This window comes from Tursiops truncatus, chromosome 4, assembly GCF_011762595.2.
Source record: "Tursiops truncatus isolate mTurTru1 chromosome 4, mTurTru1.mat.Y, whole genome shotgun sequence".
Classification (NCBI taxonomy): domain Eukaryota; kingdom Metazoa; phylum Chordata; class Mammalia; order Artiodactyla; family Delphinidae; genus Tursiops; species Tursiops truncatus.
In genome coordinates this window covers 4,420,111-4,436,868 of record NC_047037.1, presented here as the reverse complement: position 1 = coordinate 4,436,868, position 16,758 = coordinate 4,420,111, and the positions used below count along the sequence as shown (strand labels likewise).

The 16,758-nt window shown below is 40.2% G+C and overlaps 1 long non-coding RNA gene across 1 annotated transcript in view; it reads right to left on the bottom strand.

Moving 5' to 3' along the window:
- The window catches only part of LOC141278518 (uncharacterized), a 253,224-nt gene that overhangs the window by 50,057 nt on the left and 186,409 nt on the right, over positions 1–16,758 (bottom strand). The window lies entirely within an intron of this gene.

The window sequence follows — 16,758 nt, the reverse complement described above, 5'->3', positions numbered from 1 at the left end:
CAGGGGAAAATGAGCAACAAAGCGAGAACACACACACACACACACACACACACACACACACACACACTAAAGTACAAATTACAATCTTTATGTATCTGCTCCTTGGTGGCTTCACAGGATATGAAATTTTTTATGTTAAAATATGACAACACTATTTCTTATTCTCATTTTTCTCCACTCCAGACTACCAAGCATTCTGGTCAAGGAACTTTCATGTCTAAAATTGTTTCAAACCAAATAGTTCCTTGGGGATGAATAGCTGTGATTAAACCTGGCAACTGTTATGAACCGTATGAAAAGGACACTGAAATAATGCTATTAATGCTGCAAATCTTTGCCTTTCTCCTCTTTGTGTCCTTGCAACAACTTTTTAAATGTTATTATTCAAAATATATTGAGGCTTGGTCTAATTATAAGCACAGGGAAAAATCAACACAGAGAAAAATAATAAAAGCAAAACACGCCAAGTACCCGCTGTAATTTGAACAAACCATGGTTGCTGAAATGTATGTGGTGGAAAATGCTTAATTTTATTAATTCAAGCCTTTTAGGCTTGAATTTTTAAAGTAAGGTTTTTTTTTAATCTTTTGGTTATTATCTGATGCTTAGCAAAACCCAGTGGCAATAAGGAGCCCAAACTGAGTGCTAGCAACTTCTTGTGGCTTAAAAAAGCACAACCACAATAACAAAATACATGAAAGTGTATGAAAAGCCTCATGCAAACAACTAGGCCATCAAGATACTTATATCACCTCATCCCTATAAACTGAAATTATGCATATGCACCAAACATATCCAGACAAATTCACGCACATCAATTAATAAAATATAGATTCTAATCATTTCTTGCAAGTGCTGTGTAACTAACCTCTGTAGATTTATCCTCTCAAAAAAAAAAAAATTCTATGAGCTGCTCTGAAAAAACACCTCAAGAATTAGCTCTGCCATTTACCATATTTGTGACCTTGGGCAAATCTCTTAGCCTGTTAAAGGCTCAATTTTCTTATCTACCTAGAAAAGTAATAGTAAGGATGAAAGGAATTAAATACAGCCCAAGATGAATAACGCAGAATGTTACAGTTATGGGTGGCTTAGAGATAGAGTGCTTTGTTTCGCCAAAAGCTGAGGATGTCATACGGAGCACAGAATACTGAAATCAGCTTCCTGGCGAGCCGGTCAGGGCACTTTTGCACCTGAGGCAAAACAACATTTTCTTTTTCTGAGTAGGATCTTCATCTCCCAGGACCAGCTTATCTTTGAAGTCCCAGGCACTGATCACTTTAGGAAAACGAGCAGAACAAGGGGCCACCTACCCTTCAAAACAAACCAGGGGATTCGAATAAATTACAAATCTGCCTTTCACACTGTGACCTTCCACTTGGAGTTTTAATCACATATTTTGGTTATATATATATATATGTATATATATATATATATACATATATATATATATATATTTTTTTTTTTTTTTTTTTTCTGGTACGCGGGCCTCTCACTGCTGTGGCCTCTCCCGCTGCGGAGCACAGGCTCCGGACGCGCAGGCTCGGCGGCCATGGCTCACGAGCCCAGCCGCTCCGCGGCATGTGGGATCTTCCCGGACCGGGGCACGAACCCGTGTCCCCTGCATCGGCAGGCGGACCCTCAACCCCTGCGCCACCAGGGAAGCCCATTGGTACCATATTTTAAATGGACGTTATTTACAGCTGGCTAGAATATGATGATGTAAACTGCAGGCTTCCATAATCCTACCCAGATCACATGAGAACACCTGGATCTGCACACAAATGCGCCGCCTTCCACAGATACGCGCAACAACCCACACGAAGACGAACAGACGTTAAAATAAGCGGGCTGTATCGAGCTGGCCTTGCTCCTGCAATGTACAGGAACAGAGTGTGTGCAAGCAAGAACACTGCAAATTGCAGCCATCCACTCTTAGGCCATTTGGCACTTCCCATCACTCACAGATCAGCGGCTGCTCAAGGACAGGCTGAAACCATATCTCAGCTCTCCTCTCCCTCCAAACAGATCCCCAGGCCTGACTTGCAGAGGCTGGGCTGGGAAAAACAGGAAAAACTTCAGCTGTGAATGTCAGGGTACTTTCCAAATGTCAGTATCTTATTAGCATGACCAGAAATAACATAAACTTGACAAAATTTAGGTAACTCTTCTTTCGTGTTTACCACTGCTGCCACTGCCGCTCAGGATCATGGTACATCTTGCCTGCAGATGAGAAAAACGTAGCTCTAGCCTCCCTGATGACTGGTTTACATCTTTATTTATTAATTCTCTTGATGGCCCAAGAACACATATCATGTAAGCAGGCCAGTGGGGGTAAAATGCCTCAGGGTATGAGTAACCGGTAAATAACTAAGCAGCATATGTTTAGTTGATTTCATCTGAGAAACGCAGCCCTTTCTGGTAGTACCTGATTCTTCTCACTGGGCGCTTATAGAACAGATAGTGGGGAATAGATCTTCTGGGTTGAGAGACCTGGATGGAGCTCTCATATAGATCAGGAATTTTCTGATATCATCTCACAAGACAGTAGAAGAGAAATCCTATATTCCACACAGGTCATTGGATTCTCTTCCTACTGCTGTTGTAACAAGTTATCATAAATTCAGTGGTTTTAAACAACACAAATATATGATGTTGCAGTTCTTTTCCTTTTTTGGTAATATTTATTTATTTATTTGGCTGTGCCGGGTCTTAGTCGCGTCACGTGGTATCTTTAGTCGCGGCATGCAGGATCTAGTTCCCTGACCAGGGATTGAACCCAGGCCCCCTGCATTGGGAGCGCGGAGTCTTACCTACTGGACCACCAGGGAAGTCCCGATCTTGCAGTTCTGAAAGACGGATGTCCAACATCAGCCTCAGTGGGCTAAAATCAAGGTGTCAGCTGAGCTGCTTTCCTCCTGGAGACGCTGGAGTCGGGGAGGATCCTTCCTGACCTTTACTAGCTGCTAGAGGCTGTCCTCGTTTCCTCACATTGCCTTTCCTCCCTCTGTTACCATCCTCAGATCACCTCCACTCTTTGTGCTGTCCTCCTTCCTCCTTCTTGTAAGGACACGTCAGGATAACCCAGGAAAATCCAGGGTAATCTCCCATCTCAACACCCCTCAATTGTATCTGCAAAGTCCCTGCTACCATGTAAGGGAGTACAGTCATGGGTCCCAGGTGTTAGGATGTGCACATCTTCACTGGGCCATTATTCAGTCTCCCACAGGCACGAACCAAGCGAAGTCCATTTCAAATCTGTTCTTATTAATTAAAATTGCACATGAGTATAGGAGAAAAACAACTTAGAGTGGAAAAAGTGATTTGTGCAATAGACAAAGCTCCCTGGGCTTGTTCCATACACGCTAGGACTACAGAAAACGACGCATTTTAATGGTTTTGTGTTCATGTAACGGGAAGCTATGACTGTTAATTCACATTTCTCTGATTGCTAGTGAGGGTGAATTTTCTCCTATGTCTAATGGTCATTTGGATGCCTTTCCTGTCCTTTGCCCATTTTTCTCTGGAACTGTTCATCTTTTAGTTATTGAGTTATATGTATTCTTTATAGGTTCTTAATATTGAACTCATCCTGTTAGATATGTTGCAGATATCACTTTTCAGTCTAAAAAATTCACTTTTTTTTTTTTTTTTTTTTTTTTGATACACGGGCCCCCCACCGCTGTGGCCTCTCCCGCTGCGGAACACAGGCTCCGGACGCGCAGGCCCAGCAGCCATGGCTCACGGGCCCAGCCGCTCCGCGGCACGTGGGATCCTCCCGGACCGGGGCACGAACCCGCGTCGCCTGCATCGGCAGGCGGACTCCCAACCACTGCGCCACCAGGGAAGCCCTAAAAAATTCACTTTTAACTTTGATTATGATATTTTATAATAGAGTTTTAAATATTAAATTGATCAAAAATTTCAATCTTTTCCCCTATAGTATGTGCTTTGTGTATTTTCTTTAACAAATCCTTTCTACCTTCAAGTCATAAAAATATTTCCCTGTTTTGTCTTTGGCAAACTGGGGAATCTTTTTGTTTTAAAAATTATAGCGATCATCTTTTTATATGATGTTGAATAGTGACCTAATTTTGTTTTCACTGGGCAGCCAGCCAAATTTTCTAATACCATTTCACCATATCACCATCACTACAGTGGTCTGAATGCCACCTCTGTTCTGTGCAGTTTGTCACATATGCTTGGATCTGTTTTGCGTTTCTATATAATGTTCTGTTGATCTTGTTAATACTTAACTGATACTGCACTATATTAATCACTTTATCTTTACAAAGTAATGGCTTTATTATGGTAAGGCTTCTCTCTTCTTTCTGTTTTTCTCCCTAAGAATTATCTGAACTATTATTGGAAATTCCATCACATATATTAATTTAAAAATTACTTTGTCAAGTTTTGTGCAAACACTGTTAAAATCTCACTGGAATTACCATGAATTTATAGATTAGCTTGAAGTGAAATTAGCTTGACAAAGTGATGAAACCCAGTCACTCCATTCACAAGCACAGCTAATCTCTCCACTTTTCTTATATATCTTTCAATAAAACTTAAAATTTTCTTTGCAAAGGCCTTATGAATATAACTTCACTTGATTCCTTGATAACTTGCAATTTGGTTGCTATTGATATTGTAATTGATTTTCCTCATTACTCTTTGGAACTGGCTATTCTTGGTATACGTGAATAATTGTCTATTTTATATATTGATTCTTTATCAAGTAATTTGACTAGTAAGTTTCTTGGATTATGTTGTAGACCTTTTTATCTATAAATAATGCTAACCGTATCTCTTCATTTTAAATAAGCTTTTTATTTTTTTTTCCCTTATTGTATTGGCTGTGATTACCAGTAGATTGAACGGTGGAGGTGACGGCAGGCATCATTGTCTTGTTTCTGATTCTAACTGGATCTTTCTAAATTTAGATCACTAGCTATGTATTGTTATATACCATATATAAGATTATAGAAATCATGGCCTATTGCTCATTTGATAAAAGATTTTTAACAAATATATTATCGGATTATTCCAAATGCTTTTCTGTATCTATTTAGGAGATCGTATATATTTCCTTTATATATTAATGAATAGATTACATTAATTTTTAATGGGGATTACCTTTGTAATTGTGAGATAAACTCTACCTGATAATATTGAAACCCAGCAGCACCCTGTGGGGCCCTACGGGATACAAATCTTTTTGTGTCCCCGAATTGAATTCTTGTTTGTAGGAAATAGGCTTCATTCATACTCCTTGACCTTCCCTGAGTTCCAAAGGGCAGATTTAACCAGTTGCTAATCCGAGAAGAGAGGGAATGCAGAAACAAAGGAGAAGCAGTCAAGAAATAATAGTGCAGCCTTGGGGCAGGAGGCTGGTTCCTCCTCAAGGAGTATACATGACAATATCTTTGAGTTCTTTTGCAGAACCAAGGCCCCCACCCAGGTGGAAGATGGCAACTTTAGGCTGAGCAACAGATTTCTGGAGCAGCACCCTGCTACCTCATCACCAACCAATCAGAAGAAAGTCACACACCCTGCAGCCATCACCCTAAATTTTGCCTATGAAAATTCTTCCCCCCAAACCATTGGGGAGTTAGTGGACTTTGAGCATGAGCCACCCATACTCCTTGCTTGGCCCTGCAATAAACTTTTCTCTGCTCCAAACTACGACCTTTCGGTTCAGTAACAATGTTTCTTTTATACAATGCTGGACTTTATTATGTTTCATTTAAGCAGTTTGCAACTACATTCATAAAGGAGTTGTCTTAAAATGTTTCATTCCTTTACAATCTTTGTCAGGTTGATATTAACATAGTTTTACCATCATAAAAAAAATAGAATCCTTTGGTAAATACTGTGATTGTTTATTTCATGAAGCCTTGAAACTGAAACTGACTGAACCTTGATTAATTTTCCTTTTATTCGGGGATGGAGGATGAGGAGAGGGAGAAGGAAGGGACAGGGAGTTTGACCAAGTCACTGGTTCTCCAGCATTTTGATTTCATGAACTTTTTCCATGCTTGTAAACTATTGAGGACCTCAAAGAATTTCTGTTCCTATCAGTGACATCTACAAATATTTACCATATTAATTTCAGTAAGAGAATATCACTTACATAATACTAATTTTCTGGAATTTGTTGAGAGTCCTTTTGTGACTTATCATAAATAAGTTTATGATATATTAATTCTGTGATTCCATTATGTTATGTTATTATGTTATTATTACATGTTATGTAATGTTATGTTAATAACATTAACATAACAATAATAACATGTTATGTTATTATTACATGTTATTATTATGTTATGTTATTATGTTATTATTATTGTTATGTTATTATGTTATTATGTTATTATTCCATTATGTTATGTTATTCCATTATGTTATATTCTTACAAATATTGTTGTCTCTTTTTGCATTCTTTATCTGTATGTTTCTGAAAGAGCTGTGCTGAAATCTCCCAAAGTCTAATAATCTTCATTTTATGTCTCATGAATCCTGCTTAGGTTGTTAAATGCATAAAAGTTTAATTATATATTCTTAGTACACTATTGCTTTTAACACAGACTGATGTTCCTCTTTAGCTCTTTTATATTTTTGGTTAACATTTCAGCCTTTTATTTTCAAAATTTCTCTAGGCTTAGATTTTAGGTGTCAGTCTTACCAAGTGCATATACAATAGCTGGCTGTTTTTTAATCCTACCTAAAACTCTCTTTGTTTTAGTAAGTGAATTTGATCGTTTTACATTTATTGTATAACCAAGCAGGACCTTATGGGGCCTTCCTGGGATAGACTCCTCCATCATACCCTCTGCTTTAGCTGCTCTCTGAAGTACCTAGATAACAGTATCTGATGCACATTTCCTGAGTGAAATGCACATTACAGATGTGAAAACCCCCACCAAATGGAAGATGCTACCTACTTGATAACCATAAGGGCACAGCCCCCAGGCCTACTGGAGCCTAAGGATTGATAATGTTGACCCCTGTGACATCGCCCTATTACCTCACCATAAACCAATCAGAGAATTGTGTATGAGCTCATCACATACCCTGCAACCCCCATCCCCCTCATCTGGCCTTTAAAAATGTTTTGCTGGGCTTCCCTGGTGGCGCAGTGGTTGAGAGTCCGCCTGCCGATGCAGGGCACACGGGTTCGTGCCCTGGTCCGGGAAGATCCCACATGCCGCGGAGCGGCTGGGCCCGAGATCCATGGCCGCTGAGCCTGCACGTCCGGAGCCTGTGCTCCGCAATGGGAGAGGCCACAACAGTGAGAGGCCCATGTACCACAAAAAAGAAAAAATGTTTTGCTGAAACCCATCAGGGAGTTCAGGTGTTTTGAGCACTAGCTGCCCTGGATTCCTTGCTTGGTGCCCTGCAATAAATGCTGCACTTTCTTTCACCACAACCCGGTGTCAGTAGATTGGCTTTACTGTGCACAGGCTAGTGGACCGAAGTTTGGTTTGGTAACAACTGTACTACTGATATATCTGGTCTTGACTGCATCTCCAAGGAGGTGTTGTAACCTTTGCCCCTATGGTGTGTACAGACATACCAATGGACTGTTTCCTGAGCTAGTATTTTCTCAGGGTCATATCTCTTCTTGTTTAGTATCCAAAATTCATAAGCCATATTTACCTCTCAGTAAAATGGTTTTGTGTGATGCTTATGTAGAACAAAATTTTTGTGTGTTTGTACACAAAACTTAACACAATGTTTTTAGCAAAAATTTATGTGGGAAATTTCTTGAGCTAAATACATGAAATACCTATTCACTGTATGAGAACCCACATGGAACACACCTCAAGATTGTCCCTCTGGAAGATGGGGAGGCTGAGCCGTTTATGACCAGATTCCCATGCCCAGGAGGGACCGAGGCTTGCCCTCTCGTGGACAAGCTTCCATGTGCAAGAGAAACAGTCAGTGTGCAAGGCACTGTCTTCCCCACATGCAGGTGAAAGTAGATGGACTAAAGGGACACAATGCAGAGCATCAGTGATGTCTGTTACAGCCTGAGTGCTGAATTCCTGGCTGTGTTAAAATTCATCACGCTGCCCACTTATGTATGCATGCTATTCTTCAGTAAAGAAAAGTTTATTTAAATATTTTTCTAGGGGCTTCCCTGGTGGCGCAGTGGTTGAGAGTCCGCCTGCCGATGCAGGGGACGCGGGTTCGTGCCCCGGTCCGGGAAGATCCCACATGCCGTGGAGCGGCTGGGCCCGTGAGCCACGGCCGCTGAGCCTGCGCGTCCGGAGCCTGTGCTCCGCAACGGGAGGGGCCACAACAGTGAGGCCCGCGTACCGCAAAAAAAAAAAAAAAAAAATTTGTAGGAAATGCATGAACTACGAAGAGGGTGTCATTTCAGAAAAAGAATAAAAACTGAGATGCCTGACACTTAAGATCAAAACTTTCCCCAACTGTTCTGGCTGGAGTTCCAAGATGACCCAATCCGCTTTGGTTGCTTCAGCAACAACAGCATCTCAGAGTTCCTGACATGACATCAAAGTTTCGATGATATGGAGAATGATGCTGGCCAGGCAGTTCAACTCAGGCTTACAAATATAATTATTCATTTGGTCACTCGCTCACTTGTTCACAGAGTATTTGCTGAGCTCTTAGTTGGTTAAGGACTGTGCATGGCACTGGTGATAAAATGATGATCAAGTTCTTTCTCAACCTTCAAGGAGCTCATAGACCAGTAAGGAAGACAGATATGTCATCAATTAAGTGTGACAGAGAGAGTCAAGAAAACAGCAGCAAAAGCAAAGTTCCGTGAGCATCAATTTGGTCCAAGATGTTTGGGAACGGGCATTGAAGAGACATTCAAAGGAGGAGCAGGATTTTCATACCAATGTTTTCTCAGGTCAGTCTCCCAAGGCAATAGACATAAGAGCAAAAATAAACAAACAGGACCTAATCAAACTTACAAGCTTTTGCACAGCAAAGGAAACCATAAACAAAATGAAAAGGCAACCTACAGAATGGGAGAAAATATTTGCAAATGATGTGAACAACAAAGGCTTAATTTTCCAAAATATACAAATAGCTCATACAACTCAACAACAAAAAATGCAAACAACCCAATTGAAAAATGGGCAGAAGACCTAAATAGACATTTCTCCAATGAAGACATATAGATGGCCAACAGGCACATGAAAAGATGCTCAACATCACTAATTATTAGAGAAACGTAAATTAAAACTACAGTGAGTTGCCACCTCACACCAGTCAGAATGGCCATCATCAAAAAGTCTACAAATAACAAATGCTGGAGAGGGTGTGGAGAAAAGGAACCCTCCTACATTGTTTGTGGGAATGTAAATTGGTGCAGCCACTGTGGAAAACAGTATGGAGGTTCCTGAAATATCTGTAGAGTGGCCATATGATCCGCATTCCCACTCCTGGGCATATATCCAGACAAAACTATTATTCAAAAAGGTACATGCACCCCTATGTTCATAGCAACATAATTCACAATAGCCTAGATAGGAAAACAACCTAAATGTCCAAAGACAGACAAATGGATAAAGAAGATGTGGTACATATATACAATGGAATATTACTCAGCCATAAAAAAGAAGGAAATAATGCCACTTGCAGCAATATGGATGGACCTAGAGATTATCATACTAAGTGAAGTAAGTCAGACAAAGACAAATACCATATGATATCACTTATATGTGGAATCTAAAATTTGACACAAATGGACTTATCTACAAAACAGAAATGGACTCAGACATAGAAAACAGACCTGTGGTTGCCAAGGCAGGGGGAGGGAAGGATTGCGAGTTTAGGATTAGCAGATGCAAACTATTATAAATAGAATGGATAAAAAACAAGGTCCTACTATAGAGTACAGGGAACTATATTCAATATCTTGTGATAAACCATAATGGAAAAGAATATGAAAAGGAATGTATATATATACCCGAGTCACTTGGCTTTACAGCAGAAATTGACACAACACTGTAAATCAGCTATACTTCAATAAAATAAATTTTTTGAAAATTTAGGATTTTTGATGAGATGAAAAAGCAGAGAAGAGATAAATGAAAACAAAAGCATGAGGCTTCATGGTGCATTCAGTGAAGTAGGATGTAGTTGAAGAAGGCCAAACTCTAGGTAGTGGGGAAAAAGTGATGAGCTGACGTGGTAGGTAGTGTCAGAAGCTGAGACCTCAAATTGTGTGTGTGTGTTTTTTTTCCCAAATTGTGCATTCTTTGACTAGAATTCATTCTGTAGATAAAGAACCCAGAAAAGGTTTTTAAGTAAGGAAAGGACATCCACAACCAGTGTTTTAAGAAAACTGGGAGTTTAACTGGACTATGAATTGGAGTGAGAAGAAACTACAGTGAGGTCAGTAGAGGAGCTATTGAAATGCTTCTAGGGAAGATGATAAGGGTGTGTATTGAGGAGGGTTTAGACCTATTGTCTCTATAAATGTTTGTTTCACCACTAGATGTGTAGTCATGGCCCCAGGCAGGCATTCAAGGAGCTGATCGAGCAACATGCACCTTTGTTATACAAATAAAGGAAGAAATAGCTCTCTCTAGAAATCTAAAATACATCTACAGAGGTGAGACAAGGCAAGGAAGCACAATTTAAACACCCCGTTACAAAATCAGGTAAAACAGTAACAGAGATATTGAGGAAATAAAATAGAGGTAAATGTGTAAGGAACTGATAAGGATGTTTCTATTGGCTAAGCCATTAAATTAACAAAAAAAGAAATCCAGCTCTTGTGAGGGAGAAGTCACTTGGTGCACAGTTTTGTTTTGTTTTACAAAAGAAAGACAGGTATAAAAAAATCATTTACAGCACATGGAAGAGTACGCAAAGCACAGGCCCCTGCCCGGAATTTCAGAGAGGTGTGGTTTGTACGTATAAAATATGCAGACTAAATAACAACCAAAACAAGTATCAATTTCTTTGTGAAAATAAGTTAAACTTCCAATAAATAAAGTAGATGGAGGAACTCTAGGGGCAAACAGGATGCCTCACAAAATCTATTAACAGTCATAGGAAAACACACACACACACACACACACACACACACCTGTTTGTATACTCAGATATTTACTGAGCACCTTCCGAGGGTGGAGATACAGCGATGAATAAAATAGATACAAATCCCTGCCCTCCTGAAACAGTCGTTCTCATCCTCTTTACAATCCATCGTTCTTGAATGTTCCAGAACACCAATCCTGTTTCAGTCTTCCTGCTTTACCAACCCCCCCACCCCACCCCGCGCAGTGGTGTCCAAGCATGAATTCTGTAGTGGAACAAAATTTTCACCCCAAAATTGTAACACGGATTATTTCCAGCTGTAAACAATCAAGGCCGAAAAGACTCAGGAAAAACCTTTGACCCTCCCGGCTAACTCCCTGAAGAATTTATATAGAGAGCCTATTACAGGAACAGAGCTGTCGCCAGAGATAATCTGCACTGAATATGGGCTGGGGTGAAGGGGGAAACTCTGTGTCCTACTGTCTCTGCTGGCCCAGCAAACATCTGTTTACTAACATCTGCTTTTCTGTCTTCCTGTGAATTGTCTTCTTAGCCCTTGGAACTCCCAAACCACTACCCCCAACATCCTCTTTTGTCTTTAGCTGAAGATGCTATTTAACGTGAGGGTTTCAGCCATTTCAGTGAGTTACTCAGTCTTCCTGGGTCTCTCCCATGTATGCACATTACTAAACTTTGTTTGATTTTCTCCTGTTAATCTGTCTTATGTCAACTGAATTCTTAGACCAGCCAGAAGAACCCAGAAAGGTAGTGGAAAATTTCTCCCTCTCTTAGTATTGTCAGCTGGAAAAAAAATGCACCACCTGAAAGTTGAGAATTATGTTTTATTCGGTGAACTTTCTGAAGACTTAAGCCTGGGAAGCAGTTTCTCAGATCATTCTAAGAACTGCTCTGAAGAGGTAAGGGAGGAGCTGGGATATATGGGAGTTTTTGCCACAAAAACCAAATGGTGGGAACATCAAACGATGATTGTTAATTAAAGAAAACCAGACAACTCAAGTTAATGAATTTAGCGCTTTTCTATGTATGGGAAGATTCTCAAGAGTCTGGGCTCATTGAAATCATTCCTTTGATATGCACCTTGGCTATCTAGGGCGGTATCCTGTTTTCCTCCATCCTAATCCCCCCAGGGTACACACTCAGGGGCCACTGCAGTGGCTGCTGGCCTGATGGCTGCAACATCCTTTGTTTCCTACATGGCAGGTGACATCTTTCACCCACATTGCGCTCTACAAGCCCAACTGCACCACACTCCTCTGTTCCTCTCTGACCTCACTTTCCTCCACCCATTTCCTTGCTTCCAATAGTCCTACCACCCTGGCCTTTATATTCCCCAAACACTTCAAGCTTATTCCTGTTTTGGAGTTCTTCCCTTGTTCTCATCTGCCTGGCAAGACATCTCCCAGATATTCACACGATCGCTCCCTACGCCCTGCAGACTCAGTTCAAAAGTCCTCTCCTTGGGGACACTTCCTGGACTGCACTAACTCAGTGGGTTTATCACTTCAAAATTATTAGTTTATATCCTCTGAGAGCTTGAAAGATAGTGGGTGTTCAAAAAACTGCTTGTTAAATGGCCACATGGGGTGTGTGTGTGTGTGTGTGTGTGTGTGTGTGTGTGTGTCTGTGGTTTAGTGGATGATGGTCATGAGGTAGGAGATTGATGGGCCCCAGGCTGTGTAGCTGCAACCAGGCTCAGCCTGAAGCTTCAAGATAAGATATTAGCAGGAGCATTGGGCCTGGATTGGGTGAAAGACAAAGCGACCACATTTTTCTCATTCTTGGAGTCAGTGGGCTTTCCCAGCCCACACATGTGCAAAGAAGGTCCTCAGTCTAGGGAAGGGGTCAAAGGGAGAAAGAGACGCCAGCCCATAAGATGTCCTGCCAACCTCCCAGAAACCTTCACACTGGACTCCACCTTGGCTGAGAGATACATGCGCTCCCAGGAAGGACCCTGAGTCAGGTCAAGTATGGGCACAAGCAAGATGATTGGCCAGAGACAACCCAGAAGACTGCCCCCATATAAGTGACCTAACCCACCCCCATTGGGTGCAACTCACTCCGAGTTTGCCTATGTGCTTTTCCACATGTACTCTGCTTCTAATAAACCTTTATCTGTTTCACAATCTTGGTCTCTTTGCTGAATTCCTTCTTCAAAGAAGACAAGGACCAAGGTCCTGCACAGCCATTCGAGTCTAAAGAAAGATAAGCTCTTTCTACCAACTCATGCTGCTTATGCAGCGTCCAGTTCGGTAGGCTCTCAAACAAACCACTGACGTCTGGTGGCAGTGTAGCAGTGGTGATTTTGGTGGTGAAGATGATGACTAAATGAGTTTTACTGCCCTGCAGCCTGAGGAAACAAATCTGTGCACAGGCCAACACCTCAACCTGCCAACCTCCAAACACAAAGTCAGAAAAGGTGAGAAAGTAAATTACACTCTGCTCCTGGATTTCATAACTGTGACTTGCAAGTTACCTGTGTTTCCCCTTCTACCTTATCTGAGCACAAGGCACTGCTGCTTTTGTTCAGTATAAAGTGAAATGTAAACAGCAGTACATCTGTGCATTCCTTCATTCCTTAGGATTTTGAGTTAGACTCCAAGATGTACTGACATTCATAAACATTCAACAAATCTCCCAAACCACCAAAAACATTAAGGGCGATTCTCAAATCCTTAGACATGCTGTTTTGCCTCCCATTTGGTGGCAATCAGGGTTCAGGTAATGTTCGTGTGGCCTTTCAGACCCAACGATATTTCAACTACAAATGCTGAGAATCACACACACAGGCCAGATGCGATCTAAACCTGGAAAAAACGCTCCTGCACCTTTGACCACCCTGCTGATTGCCCAGTGCTGAACTCACATGCATTGACTTTTCAATCAACCATTTTTGTGTTGGTCAGCTCCGAAAATCAACCTCAGCTCCATAAACATTCCTGACAATCAGCTTGTAATGTGATAAGTTGCTCATAAAGAAAATAGAAAAATAAAAATTAACAGAGGCAGATTTAAACTGCCTCTCAGCCTCAATTTTTGTGATGGAATGGAGACCTTTAGACGCTTTGCGAATGATTACAATTTGTATATACTAGTGGGAGTGGAACGTAAAACCAAAATATAAAAGAGCGTTCAAGGTATCATTCATTTACCATGAAAATAAAGGACATCGGGAACAAATGAAGTAGCTTACATCTACAACAGGCAGTGAAAAGACGACATTCAGGCTACAGATATAGCCATCTCCACATCTGTCCTCCTCGGGACAGGATGAAAAGTGGAAAAGTGGGTCCCCAGGACCCACGCGGAACTCTCCGCCATGCAAAAAACGCAGAGAATGGGCAATGGGAGACATAGATCAAAGCCAAGCTGGCTGCGTGACACTTCATGACAAAACTCTCTGTTCCCATCTGTGAAACAAGAAAGCTAGAGAGGAAGTCTGTTGTTTCTGTCCATTCTAACATTCTAGTAGTTTGTGTTTTACAACTGCAGGAAATCACAAGGGATAAAAATGATATTTTCTTCCTTTCAATGAGAAGTAAAACATGAATTACTTACATTCAAAGTAAAAAAGATGACATAGAACTTTGCCCCTTCTTCTTGTTGCTGGTTTTCCCAATACTACTACTTCCATATAATTCAATCTACTTCCATATAATTCAGGACCTACAGATATTTCTGCTGAATCTGCACCTTCCAATGTGCTACTTTACCGCATTTACATTTTTAATGAATAAGTGTGTATTTTCTTTAAGAAGCTGTGTCGGGTGTGGGGAGAACCAAATGACATCACTTTTTCTCTTAGGAATCTGAGACTATAAATATTTTACGAGTGCAGGTTTTTTAATCTGAGGTTTATATCGTATTATATAGAGAGTATCTGCCTTAGGACAGCTTCATTTGTGACCCCTTTATTTATACAGACTCTATAACTTAGAATTGCAATACTGATCAAAGCTCACATGTACCATTGCTGAGAGATGGCTACCTAAGAACACATTCCGTATTGGGACAGAAAGCTCACCTACAGCATGTGTGCACAGTGAAACACTTATTTCATAATTCCTTTTTATTTTTGCAGATTTTCTTCAGTGTTTGAATTTCTTTTGCACTAAACTATATTTGAAATCGGTAACAATGCATAAAATTAACCCCCTTCCCCACAAGAGTCAATGAAATCTTTTATTTGTGAAATTAATGCCTGATGATTTGAATCAACATGAATCAAGAATGAAAGATAAGGAATCCACCTGCTGTGAGATTAAATTATCCCATTCCACAGGAAGAACCTCCTCGAAAGCAAGGAAAAAGACACTTGGAGGAAATGAAGACGGCCAGTACAGTGACTGAGATAAGAGAGCTGTTGTGCTGATGGGAAAATTTTTATTCTATTTTTCTAGAATCAGATGATGTGATTTATATTAGTATTCAAAAAAAATTTGAGCTATAGTTGATTTACAATGTTGTATTAGTTTCAGGTGTACAGCAAAGTGATTCAATTTTATATATTTTTTCTTATATATATTCTTATATATATATATATACGCTTTTTCAGATTCTTTTGCATTATAGGTTATTAAAGATATTGAATATAGTTCCCTGTGTTATACAGAAGGTCCTTGTTGTTTATCTACTTTATATACAGTAGTGTGTCAGATGATGTTATTTAATATTCCTCTAAACTAGAAAATTAAACAGCCTTGGTGACATTGACTCCACAAAGTTTTTAGCTGGACAAGGGAACTTGGTGGGCCTGGCGTTATAGTTCAGTCATAAATCTATCATGATGAAATCTGGAAGAAATTCTGCCCTAAATTTGGTCAGGATTTTAGAGACTTTGCATCACGTACTAGCAAGTAACACTGAAACGTAACAAATGATGTCAGGTAACAACAAAAGTAAAAATAGATAGATTAGATTACAACAAAGTTGAAAACTTCTGTGCATTAAAAGACACAATTAGCAGAGTGAAAAGGCAACCTGTGTAATAGGAAAAAATATTTGCAAATCATATATCTGAAAGCCACCAAGTAAAGAACACCTACAACCCAACCACAAAAACAAACAACCTGACTAAAAAATTGGCAAAGCACGTGTACAGACATTTCTCCAAAGGAGACCAATGGCCAATAAGCACTTGAAAAGGTGCTTGATATCACTAATTAGGGAAAAGCAAGTCAAAATCACAGTTGGATCCACCTCACACCTATTAGGATGGCTACTATCAAAAAAAAAGAAAATAACAAGTGTTGATGAGGATGTAGAAAAATGGGAAATCTTGTGTGTGCACTGTTAGTGAAAATGTACAATGCTGCAGCTACTATGGAAACAGTATGGCAGTTCCTTAAAAAATTAAAAATAGAATTACCATACAATCCAGCAATTCCATTTCTGAGTCTATACCCAAAAGAATGGAAAGCAGGGTCTTGAAAAGCTATTTGTACACCCATGTTCACAGCAGCACTGTTCACAACAGACAAGAGATGGAAGCAAACTAAGGCTCTGTCAGTGGATGAATGGAGAAACAAAATGTGCTACGTACAAGCGATGGGATATTATTCAGCCTTAACAAGGAAGGGAATTCTGACACATGCTACAACATGGATGAACCCTGAGTATGTACATTATACTAAGTGATATAAGCCGGTCACAAAAAGACAAATATGGTAGGATTCTACTCATATGAGGTATCTACCACAGAAGTCAGATTCAGAG